The sequence below is a fragment of the Ctenocephalides felis genome, unplaced genomic scaffold (assembly GCF_003426905.1).
Source record: "Ctenocephalides felis isolate EL2017-DRISC unplaced genomic scaffold, ASM342690v1 CF-g0.4_SCAFFOLD_01886, whole genome shotgun sequence".
Taxonomy (NCBI): Eukaryota; Metazoa; Arthropoda; class Insecta; order Siphonaptera; family Pulicidae; genus Ctenocephalides; species Ctenocephalides felis.
In genome coordinates this window covers 97423140-97441879 of record NW_020538040.1, presented here as the reverse complement: position 1 = coordinate 97441879, position 18740 = coordinate 97423140, and the positions used below count along the sequence as shown (strand labels likewise).

The 18740-nt window shown below is 36.0% G+C and overlaps 20 non-coding genes across 20 annotated transcripts; all 20 read right to left on the bottom strand.

Moving 5' to 3' along the window:
- Positions 1-3430: 3430 nt before the first annotated feature.
- Positions 3431-3503, bottom strand: Trnak-uuu. Its single transcript has one exon. It is a non-coding gene; the product is annotated as a tRNA-Lys (tRNA).
- Positions 3504-3739: 236 nt separating this feature from the next.
- On the bottom strand, positions 3740-3812 carry Trnak-uuu. Its single transcript has one exon. It is a non-coding gene; the product is annotated as a tRNA-Lys (tRNA).
- Positions 3813-4822: 1010 nt separating this feature from the next.
- Trnak-uuu lies at positions 4823-4894 on the bottom strand. Its single transcript has one exon. It is a non-coding gene; the product is annotated as a tRNA-Lys (tRNA).
- A 273-nt stretch (positions 4895-5167) lies between these two features.
- Trnak-uuu lies at positions 5168-5240 on the bottom strand. The gene has a single exon. It is a non-coding gene; the product is annotated as a tRNA-Lys (tRNA).
- Positions 5241-5365: 125 nt separating this feature from the next.
- Positions 5366-5438, bottom strand: Trnak-uuu. The gene has a single exon. It is a non-coding gene; the product is annotated as a tRNA-Lys (tRNA).
- Positions 5439-5880: 442 nt separating this feature from the next.
- Positions 5881-5953, bottom strand: Trnak-uuu. Its single transcript has one exon. It is a non-coding gene; the product is annotated as a tRNA-Lys (tRNA).
- A 716-nt stretch (positions 5954-6669) lies between these two features.
- Trnak-uuu lies at positions 6670-6741 on the bottom strand. Its single transcript has one exon. It is a non-coding gene; the product is annotated as a tRNA-Lys (tRNA).
- Positions 6742-6867: 126 nt separating this feature from the next.
- On the bottom strand, positions 6868-6940 carry Trnak-uuu. The gene has a single exon. It is a non-coding gene; the product is annotated as a tRNA-Lys (tRNA).
- A 283-nt stretch (positions 6941-7223) lies between these two features.
- On the bottom strand, positions 7224-7296 carry Trnak-uuu. Its single transcript has one exon. It is a non-coding gene; the product is annotated as a tRNA-Lys (tRNA).
- A 493-nt stretch (positions 7297-7789) lies between these two features.
- On the bottom strand, positions 7790-7862 carry Trnak-uuu. The gene has a single exon. It is a non-coding gene; the product is annotated as a tRNA-Lys (tRNA).
- Positions 7863-8176: 314 nt separating this feature from the next.
- Positions 8177-8249, bottom strand: Trnak-uuu. Its single transcript has one exon. It is a non-coding gene; the product is annotated as a tRNA-Lys (tRNA).
- A 273-nt stretch (positions 8250-8522) lies between these two features.
- On the bottom strand, positions 8523-8595 carry Trnak-uuu. Its single transcript has one exon. It is a non-coding gene; the product is annotated as a tRNA-Lys (tRNA).
- A 126-nt stretch (positions 8596-8721) lies between these two features.
- On the bottom strand, positions 8722-8794 carry Trnak-uuu. Its single transcript has one exon. It is a non-coding gene; the product is annotated as a tRNA-Lys (tRNA).
- A 441-nt stretch (positions 8795-9235) lies between these two features.
- Trnak-uuu lies at positions 9236-9308 on the bottom strand. The gene has a single exon. It is a non-coding gene; the product is annotated as a tRNA-Lys (tRNA).
- Positions 9309-10009: 701 nt separating this feature from the next.
- Trnak-uuu lies at positions 10010-10082 on the bottom strand. Its single transcript has one exon. It is a non-coding gene; the product is annotated as a tRNA-Lys (tRNA).
- A 126-nt stretch (positions 10083-10208) lies between these two features.
- Trnak-uuu lies at positions 10209-10281 on the bottom strand. The gene has a single exon. It is a non-coding gene; the product is annotated as a tRNA-Lys (tRNA).
- A 285-nt stretch (positions 10282-10566) lies between these two features.
- On the bottom strand, positions 10567-10639 carry Trnak-uuu. The gene has a single exon. It is a non-coding gene; the product is annotated as a tRNA-Lys (tRNA).
- Positions 10640-10766: 127 nt separating this feature from the next.
- On the bottom strand, positions 10767-10839 carry Trnak-uuu. The gene has a single exon. It is a non-coding gene; the product is annotated as a tRNA-Lys (tRNA).
- A 297-nt stretch (positions 10840-11136) lies between these two features.
- On the bottom strand, positions 11137-11209 carry Trnak-uuu. The gene has a single exon. It is a non-coding gene; the product is annotated as a tRNA-Lys (tRNA).
- Positions 11210-11702: 493 nt separating this feature from the next.
- On the bottom strand, positions 11703-11775 carry Trnak-cuu. Its single transcript has one exon. It is a non-coding gene; the product is annotated as a tRNA-Lys (tRNA).
- Positions 11776-18740: the final 6965 nt, after the last annotated feature.

Here is an 18740-nt window from a genome sequence, read left to right as displayed (position 1 = left end):
AAAATATTTAATATCATTTTAACATAAATTTGATTAATTATATTTTTATCATATATAAATTCAATTGAATTGTTTATTATCGCAAATTGAGAAGAAATTGGTATCAAGGCATATGGTTATCCAATTAACTCAAACAATATGTTTATTAATTAATTAAAATAGAGTAGGCAATAACAATTGTTACCATAATATAGAGAATAAAATTAATGAAAATATTTTAAAGAATATACCACTAGTAATAAATCTTTTGCGTTGTATGTCAACGATAGCGAATATATTGCTGACATTACAAACATTTTTAACTTCTACTTTCACTTATTCAGCATTTAAATTAGTTTATTGTAATGATTTTTTTTTAAAGAAGATATTATTGATGTAAATAAACAAAAATAAATAGTAAAAACAATTCACGAAGATTGTTCTAACCATCGAGGAATTAACGAGAACGAATCGCGTATTAGACAAAAAATATTATTGGCCAACAATTCGTAATGATATTACTACTTATATTAATAATTGTACATTATGTTCTACTGAAAATACGACAGAACCCACCAAAAAACAAAATTTTCTATTTCCCCTACAGCTTCGAAACCATTCAAATTTTACATTTAGACATTCTTAACAATTAGTAAACAAAAAAAACGTGTCACATCATTGATACATTTTCTAAATATGCGGAAGCATATCCTATTGCTTCTAATATAACACAAAATATAATTAGAGTTCTAATGTTATTTATTTCTCATTTTGGTGTTCCTGATACTTTAATTATGGATAATGGTCCTGATCTAAAATCTTCTGCCTTACAAGAGTATTTGAAAATGCATAAAATTAATATCCACTACATAATCCTTAAATCCAAATTCAAATGGACCTATTGAACGATTCATTCTACTATTCTAGAACCATTACGTATTCTCAAACGCGAAAATAATAATCTTAGTATTCTCGACATTATCCCTTATGCTATTAATGGTATAATAGTTCTATACATTCAGTGACAAAATTAAAACCATTTGACATTATTTCAGGTCATCTCTCTACGAGATCTCCTTTTGACATTGACATAGAAACAGAAATTCTTACAAATTATTTAGAAGACCACAAACAACGAACAAAGTTAATGTATGAGAAAATTTTTGAAAAGAATTATAGCAACAAAGACAAAACAATATCGAAAACATAACGAAACAAGACATGATCCTTTGCAATACGACGAAAACACACGTGATATTTAAAATCAAACCCGCGAGACAAAACCGCTTCACGTTACAAACAGATACAAGTACAGAAAGATCTAGGAAATACAATTCTTACTGACAAGAAATATTACGATACACCAAACAAGAAACTCAAACGTCCAAAAAACAAATACTCAGCAAATCCCACGTGAACAAGATGTTGTTGTTTCAACTAATGATATTACACCTAGTACTAGCAGCAAAAGTGATCAAATTTTTCTTCAAGAATTAAATACAACTGGAATTTTACCTTTTGAATTAGGAAATGCAAAGTTAATCGAAAAATATCATATTTTTATTCATTATGTTAATACAGATTTGATTAAACAACAGATTACTAATTTGGTACAGATTTTGATACACTTTTATCTATTTAAAATAATAAACATAACGATATTATTTGAGAAGATTAGATTCATACATTTCTTTGACAAATACTATGATTAATGTTATTAAAGATAAATATAATATTATTAGACCGGTTAGAAGAATTAAAAGAGGACTTATTAACGGACTAGGTAGCATAATTAAGGAAAATTACAGGGAATTTAGATGCACAAGATGCCAAAAAATACGATGACGCTATACGTATATTAACGAAATTAACGATGAAATTTATGCAAAAAACATTGAATAAACAAATGACATTAAATAATAAGTTAATGAATATTTTAATGAAACAATTATTAATATTAGAGAAATGATTGTAATATTAAATAAGAAATTGAATGATATCAATGATTATCTAAAAATTCGGTAGTTTTAGTCATAATGAATATTTTTATAGCTAAAGATAGTTTAGAAAAACAAATTAATTATAGTTTAGTTATTTTAGCAAATATTTTAAACGATTTAGAAATATCATTAGATTTAGCTTAAGATGAATTTAGTTCATAACTCAGTAATTAAATTAGATGATTTGAATTTTATGATTAATACTGTAAAGAATTTATACAATGTAGAGTCATTACCATTTCCATAGACGATAGTAATCTACACAAATATTATAATTTACTTAATATTCATATTATTACACAGACAAAAAAAAATTGTTTTTCTTATCAAAATTTCCAATCACTTTACCTGAAACCTTTAAACAATATAAATTATACCCAATTCCAAATACAGAAAATAGAGTCATATTCCACCAAACCTTCCTTACATTTGGCAACAATAACTATCAATTTGACGATACAAATTGCAAAGAAGTTTCAGAAAAATAGTTTTGCAATATTAGACACATATTATCAAATGACGAAGAATGTATCATAAAATTATTACAACTAGATAACACTCACATCAAAACATGCAAATGAAATTCAAGTCAACATTACCCACAATATTATAGAGAAAATAAATAACGCACACTATATTCTTTTACTAAGCACACAATCAAGAATCGATATGATTTGCAATCATCAAGAAGAAGAGAAAAACTAAGTTTATTAAAGGAAATTTTTCTTTTTAAAACTCCCACACTTATGTAAATTCAGCATTGACAAGAAAAACTATTACAATCAAGAGTCGTCTATAGAAGGAAAAGCAATAATTTTACCAAGAATTGATTTAAATTATACAAATACAAAACTATCAGAACCAATTGCAATCAAGTCAATTCAAGTAAATGAGCTATCTAAAATTAAGAAGATCAAGAACAAATTCATAAACTCTATGCAAGGAAGACTGGAATTAACAACAACAGCATCGTGTCAATTATCATGTATATAATATTTATAACTATATTATTATTTTATATCCTGTTCAAGTATTGCAGACAAAGATACAACAAAAAGAAATTACAAATTACTCCAGAAGTAGAGACAACCCACAAGAACAAGAGAGAGCCACAACCAACCACAACCACCAACCTGCACCCCGGAGGTTTCATCTAGGGCGGAGGAGTTACGGGATCCATCCCGCTGACATAGCTTATATCTAGCCACAAGATCCTCCTTGCTGATAAAGCATATTTTTAACTATATAAGTAGCAAGATCTCTACATTCGAGGAGGATAATCTTTGCCAGTATTTACACCAGTCCAGTTATATAATTATAATTCATTATATCATTATATTGTAAAATCCAGTTATTTTATATATTTTATTGTAATTTTAAGAAATAAAGTTTTTTTTTTATTTTATTCTCGAATAACGAGTATAAAATTAAGTATATATTTGCAAAACACACGCCCGAACAGGGACTTGAACCCTGGACCCTTGGATTAAAAGTCCAATGCTCTACCGACTGAGCTATCCGGGCTCTGAATAAAGACCGAAGTCTATAAAACCTACAATGCTTTCAAGCAGCTAGTCTAAAACAATATGTTTTCAAAGATCCTATACTGCATTTAGCAGCAAGTCAAAAAGAATATATTTGCAAAACAAACGCCCGAACAAGGACTTGAACCCTGGACCCTTAAATTAAAAGTCCAATGCTCTACCGACTGAGCTATCCGGGCTCTGAATAAAGCCCGAAGTATATATTTGCAAAACACACGCCCGAACAGGGACTTGAACCCTGGACCCTTGGATTAAAAGTCCAATGCTCTACCGACTGAGCTATCCGGGCTCAGAATGAAGCCCGAAGGCTAAAAAACCTACAATGCTTTCAAGCAGCTAGTACGTAGAACGCCCGAACCGGGACTTGAACCCTGCACCCTTGGAATAAAAGTCCAATGCTTCTACCGACTTAGCTATGCGGGCTCTGAATAAAGCCCAAAAGTCTATAAAACCTACAATGCTTTCAAGCAGCTAGCAAAACAATATGTTCGCAAGAATGACTGAGCTATCCGGGCTCTGAATAAAGCCCGAAGTCTAAAAAACTAAAATGCTTTCAAGCAGCTAGTCTAAAACAATTGTTTTCAAAAAGATCCTATACTGCATTTAGCAGCAAGTCAAAGAGAATATATTTGCAAAACAAACGCCCGAACAGGGACTTGAACCCTGGACCCTTGGATTAAAAGTCCAATGCTCCACCGACGACTGAGCTATCCGGGCTCTGAATAACCCTGGACCCTTGAAATATGTTCGCAAAAAATCCTATACTGCATTTAGCAGCAAGTCAAAAAGAATATATTTACAAAATAAACACCCGAACAGGACTTGAACCCTGGACCCTTGGAATATGTTCGCAAAAATCCTATACTGCATTTAGCAGCAAGTCAAAAGAATATATTATTTGCAAAACAAACGCCCGCCGAACAGAGACTTGAACCCTGGACCCTTGGATTAAAAGTCCAATGCTCTACCGACTGAGCTATCCGGGCTCTGAGTAAAGCCCGAAGTCTAAAAAACCTACAATGCTAGTCTAAAACAATATGTTCGCAAAAATCCTATACTGCATTTAGCAGCAAGTCAAAAAGAATATATTTGCAAAACAAACGCCCGAAAAGGGACTTGAACCCTGGACCCTTGGATTAAAAGTCCAATACTCTACCGACTGATCTATCCGGGCTCTGAATAAAGCCCGAGTCTAAAAAACCTACAATGCTTTCAAGCAGCTAGTCTAAAACAATATGTTTTCAATGATCCTATACTGCGTTTAGCAGCATGTCAAAAAGAATATATTTGCAAAACAAACGCCCGAACAGGGACTTGAACCCTGGACCTTGGATTAAAAGTCCAATGCTCTACCGACTGATCTATCCGGGCTCTGAACAAAACCCGAAGTCTGAAAAATCTACAATGCTTTCAAGCAGCTATTTTCAAGCAGCTTTTCAAGCAGCAAAAAGAATATATTTGCAAAACCCTGGACCTTTGGATTAAAAGTCCAATGCTCCACCGACTGAGCTAATCCGGCTCTGAATAAAGCCCGAAGTCTAAAAACCTACATTGCTTTCAAGCAGCTAGTCTAAAACAATATGTTTTCAAAGATCCTATACTGCATTAGCAGCAAGTCAAAAAGAATATATTTGCAAAAACAAACGCCCGAACAGGGACTTGAACCCTGGACCCTTGGATTAAAAGTCCAATGCTCTACCGACTGAGCTATCCGGGCTCTGAATGAACCCCGAAGTCTAAAAACCTACAATGCTTTCAAGCAGCTAGTCTAAAAATATATGTTCGCAAAAATCCTATACTGCGTTTAGCAGCATGTCAAAAAGAATATATTTGCAAAACAAACGCCCGAACAGGGACCTGAACCCTGGACCCTTGGATTAAAAGTCCAATGCTCTACCGACTGAGCTATCCGGACCCTGATCAAACCCAAAGTCTGAAAAAACCTACAATGCTTTCAAGCAGCTAGTCTAAAACAATATGTTCGCAAAAAATCCTATACTGCAAAACACACGCCCAAACAGGGACTTCAACCCTGGACCCTTGGTTTAAAAGTCCAATGCTCTACCGACTGAGCTATCCAGGCTCTGAACACAGCCAAAGTCTAAAAAAAACTTCAATACTTTCAAGCAAGCCAAAAAGAATGTATTAGCAAAACACACGCCCGAACAGGGGCTTGAACCCTGGACCCTTGGATTAAAAGTTCAATGCTCTACCGACTGAGCTATCCGGATTCTGATCAAAGCCCGAAGTCTAAAAAACCTCCAAAGCTTTCAAGCAGTTAGTCTAAAACAATATGTTCGCAAAGATCCTATACTGCGTTTAGCAGCAAGTCAAAAAGTATATATTTGCAAAACACACGCCCGAACAGCGCCTTGAACCCTGGACCCTTGGATTAAAAGTCCAATGCTCTACCGACTGAGCTATCCGGGCTTAGAATAAAGACCGAAGTCTATAAAAACTACAATGCTTTCAAGCAGCTAGTCTAAAACAATATGTTCGCAAAAATCCCATACTGCAATTAGCAGCAAGTCAAAAAGAATATATTGCAAAACAAACGCCCGAACAGGGACTTGAACCCTGCACCCTTGGAATAAAAGTCCAACGCTCTACCGACTGAGCTATGCGGCCTCTGAATAAAGCCCAAAGTATAAAACCTACAATGCTTTCAAGCAGCTAGTCTAAAACAATATGTACGCAAAAATCCTATACTGCATTTAGCAGCAAGTCAAAAAGAATATATTGCAAAACAAACTCCCGAACAGGGACTTGAACCCTGCACCCTTGGAATAAAAGTCCAACGCTCTACCGACTGAGCTATGCGGCCTCTGAATAAAGCCCAAGGTCTATAAAACCTACAATGCTTTCAAGCAGCTAGTCTAAAACAATATGTTCGCAAAAATCCTATACTGCATTTAGCAGCAAGTCAAAAAGAATATATTTGCAAAACCCTGGACCCTTGGATTAAAAGTCCAATGCTCCACCGACTAAGCTATCCGGGCTCTGAATAAAGCTATCCGGGCTCTGAATAAAGCACGAGTCTAAAAAACCTACAAGGCTTTCAAGCAGCTAGTCTAAAACAATATGTTCGCAAAAATCCTATACAGCATTTAGCAGCAAGTCAAAAAGTATATATATTTGCAAAATACCGCCCGAACAGGGACTTGAACCCTGGACCCTTGGATTAAAAGTCCAATGCTCTACCGACTGAGCATCCGGGCTCTGAATAAAGCTCGAAGTCTAAAAAACCTACAATGCTTTCAAGCAGCTAGTCTAAAACAATATGTTCGCAAAAATCCTATACTGCATTTAGCAGCAAGTCAAAAGATTATATTTGCTAAAGAAAACGCCCGAACAGGGACTTGAACCCTGGACCCTTGGATTAAAAGTACAATGCTCTACCGACTGAGCTATCCGGGCTCTGAATAAAACCGAAGTCTGAAAAACCTACAATGCTTTCAAGCAGCTAGTCTAAATATGTTCGCAAACATCCTATACTGCATTTAGCAGCAAGTCAAAAAGAATATATTTGCAAAACCCTGGACCCTTGGATTAAAAGTCAATGCTCCACCGACGGAGCTATAGCATTCAGAGCTATCCGGGCTCTGAATAAAGCCCGAAGTCTGCAGTCTAAAACAATAGTTTTCAAAGATCCTATACTGCGTTTAGCAGCATGTCAAAAAGAATATATTTGCAAAACAAACGCCCGAACAGGGACTTGAACCCTGGACCCTTGGATTAAAAGTCCAATGCTCTACCGACTGAGCTATCCGGGCTCTGAACAAAACCCAAAGTCTGAAAAAACTACAATGCTTTCAAGCAGCTAGTCTAAAATAATATGTTCGCAAAAACCTATACTGCATTTAGCAGCAAGTCAAAAAGAATATATTTGCAAAACAAACGCCCGAACAGGGACTTGAACCCTAGACCCTTGGATTAAAGTCCAATGCTCTACCGACTGAGCTATCCGGGCTCTGACCAAAACCAAAGTCTGAAAAACCTACAATGCTTTCAAGCAGCTAGTCTAAATATGTTCGCAAAAATCCTATACTGCATTTAGCAGCAAGTCAAAAAGAATATATTTGCAAAACCCTGGACCCTTGGATTAAAAGTCCAATGCTCCACCGACTGAGCTATCCGGGCTCTGAATAAAGCCCGAAGTCTAAAAAACCTACAATGCTTTCAAGCAGCTAGTCTAAAACAATATGTTCGCAAAAATCCTATACTGCATTTAGCAGCAAGTCAAAAAGAATATATTTGCAAAACAAACGCCCGAACAGAGACTTGAACCCTGGACCCTTGGATTAAAAGTCCAATGCTCTACCGACTGAGCTATCCGGGCTCTGAATAAAGCCCGAAGTCTAAAAAACCTACAATGCTAGTCTAAAACAATATGTTCGCAAAAATCCTATACTGCATTTAGCAGCAAGTCAAAAAGAATATATTTGCAAAACAAACGCCCGAAAAGGGACTTGAACCCTGGACCCTTGGATTAAAAGTCCAATACTCTACCGACTGATCTATCCGGGCTCTGAATAAAGCCCGAAGTCTAAAAAACCTACAATGCTTTCAAGCAGCTAGTCTAAAACAATATGTTTTCAATGATCCTATACTGCGTTTAGCAGCATGTCAAAAAGAATATATTTGCAAAACAAACGCCCGAACAGGGACTTGAACCCTGGACCCTTGGATTAAAAGTCCAATGCTCTACCGACTGATCTATCCGGGCTCTGAACAAAACCCGAAGTCTGAAAAATCTACAATGCTTTCAAGCAGCTATTTTCAAGCAGCTTTTCAAGCAGCAAAAAGAATATATTTGCAAAACCCTGGACCCTTGGATTAAAAGTCCAATGCTCCACCGACTGAGCTATCCGGGCTCTGAATAAAGCCCGAAGTCTAAAAACCTACATTGCTTTCAAGCAGCTAGTCTAAAACAATATGTTTTCAAAGATCCTATACTGCATTTAGCAGCAAGTCAAAAAGAATATATTTGCAAAACAAACGCCCGAACAGGGACTTGAACCCTGGACCCTTGGATTAAAAGTCCAATGCTCTACCGACTGAGCTATCCGGGCTCTGAATGAACCCCGAAGTCTAAAAAACCTACAATGCTTTCAAGCAGCTAGTCTAAAATAATATGTTCGCAAAAATCCTATACTGCGTTTAGCAGCATGTCAAAAAGAATATATTTGCAAAACAAACGCCCGAACAGGGACCTGAACCCTGGACCCTTGGATTAAAAGTCCAATGCTCTACCGACTGAGCTATCCGGACCCTGATCAAACCCCAAAGTCTGAAAAACCTACAATGCTTTCAAGCAGCTAGTCTAAAACAATATGTTCCCAAAAATCCTATACTGCAAAACACACGCCCAAACAGGGACTTCAACCCTGGACCCTTGGTTTAAAAGTCCAATGCTCTACCGACTGAGCTATCCAGGCTCTGAACACAGCCCAAAGTCTAAAAAACCTTCAATACTTTCAAGCAAGCCAAAAAGAATGTATTAGCAAAACACACGCCCGAACAGGGGCTTGAACCCTGGACCCTTGGATTAAAAGTTCAATGCTCTACCGACTGAGCTATCCGGATTCTGATCAAAGCCCGAAGTCTAAAAAACCTCCAAAGCTTTCAAGCAGTTAGTCTAAAACAATATGTTCGCAAAGATCCTATACTGCGTTTAGCAGCAAGTCAAAAAGTATATATTTGCAAAACACACGCCCGAACAGCGCCTTGAACCCTGGACCCTTGGATTAAAAGTCCAATGCTCTACCGACTGAGCTATCCGGGCTTAGAATAAAGACCGAAGTCTATAAAACCTACAATGCTTTCAAGCAGCTAGTCTAAAACAATATGTTCGCAAAAAATCCCATACTGCAATTAGCAGCAAGTCAAAAAGAATATATTTGCAAAACAAACGCCCGAACAGGGACTTGAACCCTGCACCTTGGAATAAAAGTCCAACGCTCTACCGACTGAGCTATGCGGCCTCTGAATAAAGCCCAAAGTCTATAAAACCTACAATGCTTTCAAGCAGCTAGTCTAAAACAATATGTACGCAAAAATCCTATACTGCATTTAGCAGCAAGTCAAAAAGAATATATTTGCAAAACAAACTCCCGAACAGGGACTTGAACCCTGCACCCTTGAAATAAAAGTCCAACGCTCTACCGACTGAGCTATGCGGCCTCTGAATAAAGCCCAAGGTCTATAAAACCTACAATGCTTTCAAGCAGCTAGTCTAAAACAATATGTTCGCAAAAATCCTATACTGCATTTAGCAGCAAGTCAAAAAGAATATATTTGCAAAACCCTGGACCCTTGGATTAAAAGTCCAATGCTCCACCGACTAAGCTATCCGGGCTCTGAATAAAGCACGAAGTCTAAAAAACCTACAATGCTTTCAAGCAGCTAGTCTAAAACAATATGTTCGCAAAAATCCTATACAGCATTTAGCAGCAAGTCAAAAAGTATATATATTTGCAAAATACACGCCCGAACAGGGACTTGAACCCTGGACCCTTGGATTAAAAGTCCAATGCTCTACCGACTGAGCTATCCGGGCTCTGAATAAAGCTCGAAGTCTAAAAAACCTACAATGCTTTCAAGCAGCTAGTCTAAAACAATATGTTCGCAAAAATCCTATACTGCATTTAGCAGCAAGTCAAAAAGATTATATTTGCTAAAGAAACGCCCGAACAGGGACTTAAACCCTGGACCCTTGGATTAAAAGTCCAATGCTCTACCGACTGAGCTATCCGGGCTCTGAATAAAACCGAAGTCTGAAAAACCTACAATGCTTTCAAGCAGCTAGTCTAAATATGTTCGCAAACATCCTATACTGCATTTAGCAGCAAGTCAAAAAGAATATATTTGCAAAACCCTGGACCCTTGGATTAAAAGTCCAATGCTCCACCGACGGAGCTATAGCATTCAGAGCTATCCGGGCTCTGAATAAAGCCCGAAGTCTGCAGTCTAAAACAATATGTTTTCAAAGATCCTATACTGCGTTTAGCAGCATGTCAAAAAGAATATATTTGCAAAACAAACGCCCGAACAGGGACTTGAACCCTGGACCCTTGGATTAAAAGTCCAATGCTCTACCGACTGAGCTATCCGGGCTCTGAACAAAACCCAAAGTCTGAAAAAACCTACAATGCTTTCAAGCAGCTAGTCTAAAATAATATGTTCGCAAAAATCCTATACTGCATTTAGCAGCAAGTCAAAAAGAATATATTTGCAAAACAAACGCCCGAACAGGGACTTGAACCCTAGACCCTTGGATTAAAAGTCCAATGCTCTACCGACTGAGCTATCCGGGCTCTGACCAAAACCCAAAGTCTGAAAAACCTACAATGCTTTCAAGCAGCTAGTCTAAATATGTTCGCAAAAATCCTATACTGCATTTAGCAGCAAGTCAAAAAGAATATATTTGCAAAACCCTGGACCCTTGGATTAAAAGTCCAATGCTCCACCGGCTGAGCTATCCGGGCTCTGAATAAAGCCCGAAGTCTAAAAAACCTACAATGCTTTCAAGCAGCTAGTCTAAAACAATATGTTCGCAAAAATCCTATACAGCATTTAGCAGCAAGTCAAAAAGTATATATTTGCAAAACACACGCCCGAACAGGGACTTGAACCCTGGACCCTCGGATTAAAAGTCCAATGCTCTACCGACTGAGCTATCCGGGCTCTGTATAAAGCCCGAAGTCTATAAAACCTACAATGCTTTCAAGCAGCTACTCTAAAACAATATGTTTTCAAAGATCCTATACTGCATTTAGCAGCAAGTCAAAAAGAATATATTTGCAAAACAAACACCCGAACAGGGACTTGAAGTCTGCACCCTAGGAATAAAAGTCCAATGCTCTAACGACTGAGCTATCCGGGCTCTGAATAAAGCCCGAAGTCTAAAAAACCTACAATGCTTTCAAGCAGCTAGTCTAAAACAATATGTTCGCAAAAATCCTATACTGCATTTAGCAGTAAGTCAAAATAAAATATATTAGCAAACCACACGCCCAAACAGGGACTTGAATCCTGGACCCTTGGTTTAAAAGTCCAATGCTAGACCGACTGAGCTATCCGGGCTCTGAATAAAGCCCGAAGTCTAAATAACCTACAATGCTTTCAAGCAGCTAGTCTAAAACAATATGTTCGCATAAATCCTATACTGCAAAACACACGCCCAAACAGGGACTTCAACCCTGGACCCTTGGATTAAGAGTCCAATGCTCTACCGACTGAGCTATCCAGGCTCTGAACAACGCCCGAAGTCTAAAAAACCTACAATACTTTCAAGCAGCTGGTCTAAAACAATTTGTTCGCAAAAATCCTATACTGCAAACACACGTCCAAACAGGGACTTCAACCCTGGACCCATGGATTTAAAGTCCAATGCTCTACCGACTGAGCTATCCAGGCTCTGAACAAAGCCCGAAGTCTAAAAAACGTACAATCTAAGCCCGGAGTCTAAAACACTTATAGTGCTTTCAAGCAGGAAGTCCAAAACAATATGTTCGCAAAAATCCTATACTGCATTTACCAGCGAGTCAAAAAGAATATATTTGCAAACCAGACACCCGAAAAGGGACTTGTACCCTGGACCCTTCGATTAAAAGTCCAAAGCTCTACCGACTGAGCTATCCGGGCTCTCCACATATCTTGGAAAAAACCTACAATGCTTTCCAGCAGCAAATCTAAAACATCCGAACAGAGACATGAACCCTGGACGCTACAATGCTTTCCAGCAGCAAGCCTAAAAAAATATATTCGCAAAAATCTTACACTGCTTTCCAGCAGCAAGTCAAAGAGTCCAATGCTCTATCGACTGAGCTATCCGGGTTCTGAACAAATCCCGGAGTCTAAAAAACCTACAATGCTTTCAAGCAGAAAGTCTAAAACAATATATTCACAAAAATCTTACACTGCTTTCCAGCAATGCTCTATCGACTAAACTATACGGCCTCTGTACTAAAACCGGAGTCTAAAAAATCTACAGTGCTTTCAAGCAATAAGTCTAGAACAAAATAGCCGAACAGAGACTTGGACCCTGGACACTACAATGCTTTCCAGCAGCAAGTCTAAAAAAATATATTCGCAAAATCTTACACTGCTTTCGAGCAGCAAGTCAAAAAGAATTTATTCGCAAAACACCCGCCCGAATAGGGACTTGAACCCTGGACGCTACAATGCTCTCCAGCAGCAATCCTAAAAAAATATATTTGCAAAACACACGCCAAACAAAACAATGCTCTACTGACTGAGCTATCCGGGTTCTGAACGAAAACAGGGGTCTAAAAAAATCTTACGATGCTTTCCAGCAACAATCCTTAAAAATATATTTGCAAAATACACGCCCGAACGGGGACTTGAACCCTGGACCTACCAACTGAGCTTCCCGGGCTGTGAACAAAAACTGTAGTCTAAAAAACCTACAATGCTTTCCAGCAGCAAGCCTAAAAAATATATTCGCAAAAATCTTACACTGCTTTCCAGCAGCAAGTCAAAACACCCGCCCGAACAGGGACTTGAACCCTGAACGCTACAATGCTTTCCAGCAGCAATACTGAAAAATATATTTGCAAAACACACGCTTGAACAGGGACTTGATTCCTGGACCCTAGGATTAAAAGTCCAACGCTCTACTGACTGAGCTATCCGAACTACGAACAAAACCCGAAGACTAAAAACCTGCAATGCTTTCAAGCAGCTAGTCTAAAACAATATGTTCGCAAAAATCCTATACTGCATTTAGCAGCAAGTCAAAAATAATATATATGCAAAACACACGTCCTAACAGGGACTTGAACCCTGAACCCTTGGATTAAAAGCACAATGCTCTACCGACTAAACTATCCGGCCTCTGAACTAAGCCCGGAGTCTAAAAAAGTTATAGTGCTTTCAAGCAGCAAGTATAAAACAATATGTTCGAAAAAATACTATACTGCATTGAGCAGCAAATCAAAAATAATATATTCGCAAGACACACGCCCGAACAGAGACTTGAACCCCCGACCCATGATTAAAAATCCAATGTTCTACCGACTGAGCTGTCCGGAATCACAACAAAAACCGGGGTCAATGCTTTCCAGCAGCAAAAATGTATGAATTAAAAGTATCTCATTTTATGAGTATGAAATTTATATAAATTAGTTTGATTTGGATCTTATCTTAATTTAAAATATTTTAGTAATCTTGTAATGTATACATTCTTATATCTTGTAGCGTAGGGCGGGGCACAAAGGTTTAGACTCTAAGCCAAATGACCTCATCATAACATATAACACGAATCAAACAAACAACTTAAAGTCAGTGAAAATTAATTTACCGAACCCCAGTTAATTCCTTATTATAGAAATATGTTTTTTAAGCCATTTTCCTAAAATTTGTTATCTGTTCCTTTTTACTTCAAAGGCGGAGTAATATAGGGCAGACATCGTCTATAAACATACAATGTTTTATTTTTAATTTTAAAGGAATTTTACAACATAAAAGCTAAATAATTTAATCAATGCAAAATAAAAATGTCATGGACACATTTTTACGAAGATTGCGACATTTATAACATTATTGATCTGACATTTTGTCTGAAATATTCATCAGCAGAGTTGGAATAACTTTTAATTTAATTTATCTCTTACACAAGCTTTTTAATTTGATTTTTGTTTTCTATTTTTCATTGTTTACACCTTTGCCAGGGTGAAGGATCAATTGGTCTATTTTACCCTACTCACTTGAGTTATTATAAGGGTTATATAAAAACATCTGTTGAATCTAATTTAAATATGATAACACATTGTAAAACAACTAAATAACGTATATTTAAAATTTCTATTAAAGTTTCGTAGACTAAATAATGGTGGTCACTAACTACGAACAACGAAAGCAAATACTTTTGTTATAGATTTTTAAACATTGTCGTTTATTTCCTGATAGCGTTAAGGTAGTGGCTGATTATACATCGTTTTCACTCTACTCTCAAATATTGTTGATTAAAAAAATTCTAACTTTACTTGCTTTTGAGATATTGGTGGTAGAATTGTTTTCCATTTTTGATCGCCAAATGGCATTTTTTTAACTTTATTTTATTGAAAGTCCATAACCGCTGGTCCTGCCTTTCCAAAAATATGAACACTTCTTCGTATAGTCAATACAAATAAAATGTTTTTCTAATTTTTCAAATCGGACGTTTCGTCTCTCAAAAACTGAATCACCATTTGTAGCTCTTTTTGCCTCGTATCTTCGAAACGGCTAGACCTCCCTATGCCTAGAAACTAATCAGCGCGTCTCCTTATCAATACGAATCAAATGTTTTTTAAATTGTTCAAATCGGTTATTTCATACTGTCGAAAATGTCGAGTACATTTGTTTGAACCATATACTTCGATATTAAAATTAAAAAGCTCGGTACGGAATCCAAAAAAATTGAGACAAAATGTGTACACATTATTAAAATCTCTATAAAACATCTAATAATTTGGCGTGCATATGTCTAATAAACATTTTTGGCCGTCAAATGGCATTTTTTAACTTATTTTTATTGAGAGTCCACAACCGCTAGACCTGCCGTTCAAAAATTTGAACAGTTGGTTTTTTAGTCAATATAAATAAAATGTTTTTTGAATTATTCAAATCGGACGCTTCGTTCTCTCAGAGACTGAATTACCATATTTGGTTCCTTTGCCCCGTATCTTCGAAACGGCTACACTTGCCTATACCAAAAACTAATCAGCGCGTCTTATCAATACAAATCAAAGGTTTTTTACATTTTTCAAATCGATGTGTCCGTGTTCCCGAAATCGTCGACCGCACACACACACACGCACATATATGCACACACGCACATACACAGACACACACACACATGCATCCATTTTTTCTAAAGCATGCCAAAATATTCAGAAACCTTTGAAACGTAAAGATATATAAAAATTTTCATTTTCGATTTTTTTGTGATTACTATAACTTACCCTACGTGAAGTTAATAAAACTTTGGTACAAATTCATTTCGAGAATGAAACGCAGATTAAGCTGGGTGATAAAAAGACTCTGATTAAATCTTGAGTATGTAATGTAACATTGATGTGGTACTGTAAGACACGTCAAAAAATCATTTCAAGTTTGATTGTAATAAATTACTCCATCACAAAGTTAGTCGAATTAATGAAAACAATTTTTAAATTTCTCGTATTATTATAGAATTTTCCCACGAGTCGATAACTGTCAGTCCGATTGCCAACTGTATTGAAAGGCAGCGGAGCGTTCACGCGACACGATCGAATCCGGAATCCGTAAACTAAAATGCAAAGAAACGGCGACTAATAGAAATTTCATACAAAAAGAAATTCGAGACGAGACTCCAACTAGAAAATTGTTATCGGAATGCTCAGTTTCGATATTTACATCGGTATATATTTTGTGCCTCTACTGTTAGCAAGTATAATAAATAAGTTGTAACTTTGAATTTAGATTTTAATTTTGAAATAAAACTTCTTTAGACGTGACTAGGGTGTAAATCCGTACAAATGCAACGGAAGTGCGTTACGGCCGAGTCGAGTGCCAATGCAATGATTTGTCGTCGTGTATGTGAAGAGATCTATCGTTGTATGCATACCGGCATCAATGTTGTATGCGTACCGATATCAACTAGAAAATCGGCATAGATAAATAAACATTTTAAAGTTACATCGTACAATGCATCGTGATTCAATGAAAAGCGCCTGAATCCGAAAAATCACCTAAAACCCTATCTTTGAAAATAATAAAGCAAATTAAACATTGATTAGAAATTATTTCTATATTATTCGCAGTTTTAAAATGAAAAATATTTTTTAGACAAGACAGATATTACACCTGTTCAAAGAATGAGATTATATCGCCAGCGAAGCAGTAAAAAAATGCAAGCAGTCAACGAATGTATGTTAATTTTAATTACATGAAGTTCTTCAAACACAATTATATGATGAGTAAAATTGCGAAAAACAATATTTGTTTAGGCGTTGTGCAAACGAATATTATAGACACTGATAAATGTTACCATATCACTAATAAACATCTTAATTGTTATATAATGTTTTCATTTTACTTAAATGCCATCTTGTACAGGAGCAAAAAAGTTTTGCTTCAAATGCGCACTCTTTTTTGTTATTTAGTTTTTTATACACGTTACAGCAATCAGAACATTTATATGTTCTATAAGCTGTACTGAACACTGCTTATTACTAAGACGAAGTTGTTGTTAGTAGGCAATCCATTGATTGTGCTTACTCTATCTGATATACAGTTTTAATTTTTATACTGAAAACTATTAAAAGACAACCCATCGGTCGTCAATCTAGTTACAATATTGCATCAATGCCGAATTAAAGGCTTTTTTCACATGGAATCATATTGTACTCTATATTTCCAAGTAAAAACCGTTGCTCTACTGCTTGTCAACAGGCTGCTCGATGCAGGTATCGAACCTGAACATCTGAATCAAATCCCGTCACTCTTAACCGCTTACCTACTGGCGAGTCCAGGTTTAAATTAAATTTATAAAGAAAGAATGAGTAATTGTAACGCGCTGATAAAAATGAAATTAGCTAACTAAAATTTCGAGACGGGTAGAGCTATATATATATACAGGGCCGGTCCTACTTTGAGAAAAATGCAAAAAATACAGGCGCACGCCTAAGGGAGCACCAACACGAGATTCGGATGTAAAATGTCTTTGCATCTTTTACTAATCTTTGGAGAATATTTTTAAAATCCGTTAAAACTTCAAATTACGATCTGATACACGATGGAATGCATACAATTCGGCCCTTACAATATCAATTAGGAGAAGTTTACGATGCAATTTTATAACAAAAAAATAAATAAAATACCAGTATTATGTTCAATAATGAAAGGTTTCAAAATATTAATATTACACATGCGTTAGAAATAATTGAAATTTTAAAAGTGTTTTTGCAAGAAATATTAAACATACTGAAATTTTTGGATGTTCTAAAAAGTTTGGATTGAAAATAAGAATTTTAAAATAGTGCGACCAAGTTAAAAGACACAACAATTTGATTATGAGCACCCGCTGATTTTTCTTTAATATCACTACTCTATAAATATTTTTATTCTATTTTTGCTCAGTTAATTGCTTTAGATCATCATTAGAAAAACTAGCTGCTGAGCCTTATATATTTCTTTAACAACTTACAGTTTTAGCTAATCTAAATCAGATTGTTTCACTAATTCTCCTATTTCATGAATATTTTGAGAATTTCTGAAGGGAAATAAAAAAGAATTAAACCGAACGGGAATTAGTTTCATATATCGGCAAATTCATGCAATTTGTATTAAAGCAAAATTTCAAGTATACGTTGTTTATTTTAATTTGTTTTTAAGTATTTATGAAACGAAAACATATTGCGAATAGTTCGGATGCCATACTATATAAATAGATTTACCTTTTTTGTCATTGCCTAAACCCTAAACAACGTGTACATTTCCTTTATCCCGGCCTATCGCAATCGCATCGCCAACATCCCGATCAAAGGGTTGTTCCCTAGACAAACCCTCTGAGTAGATGCTTCCAAGTTTTCTCTTATACCTTCATCTGGATTTATTTTGCATTGTAAAACCCCTTCAGTACCGAATCCGGCAGATAAGTTATTTGAATCCTCGATGGTGATTACTTGGCGAATATTCTTTTTTTCCTTATTCTTGAATTTCGCCACCTCAGATTGTTCCCTGTGCGTTGACAGTTCCGGCCGACAGTAACATGTGTTTTTTCCTGGTGTGGTATGTATAATTTTTTTTTTTTAATTAATTTTTCAAATTGTTATATTTTCAATTCTAAAACTTTTCCTTATATTGTGAATTTCTTTTAGCTGAATGATTAGACATATATATGTATATATATATATATATATATATAATATATACTAGCAAACCCGACGAACTCCGTTTCGCCACCAGATGGTTTCGTGAGAAAGAAGAAGAATTTTTTTGTTTGTTTTATATTTGAAAAGGAAAAATTTGATTTTATTATACAACAGTAATTTATTTCGATTACAAAATGGAGTGTTTTTTAGTTGAACTTTTCTAAGTAAATGAAAGTGAATCCGCAAATTATCCGTTTCATTGAAGTGCTCTTTGGTAAACCACATTTTTTGTTTTTGGTTTGACGTTAACACAAACAATGCGGATGGTTTTCCAACTCGTGAACAGGCAACGTATAACT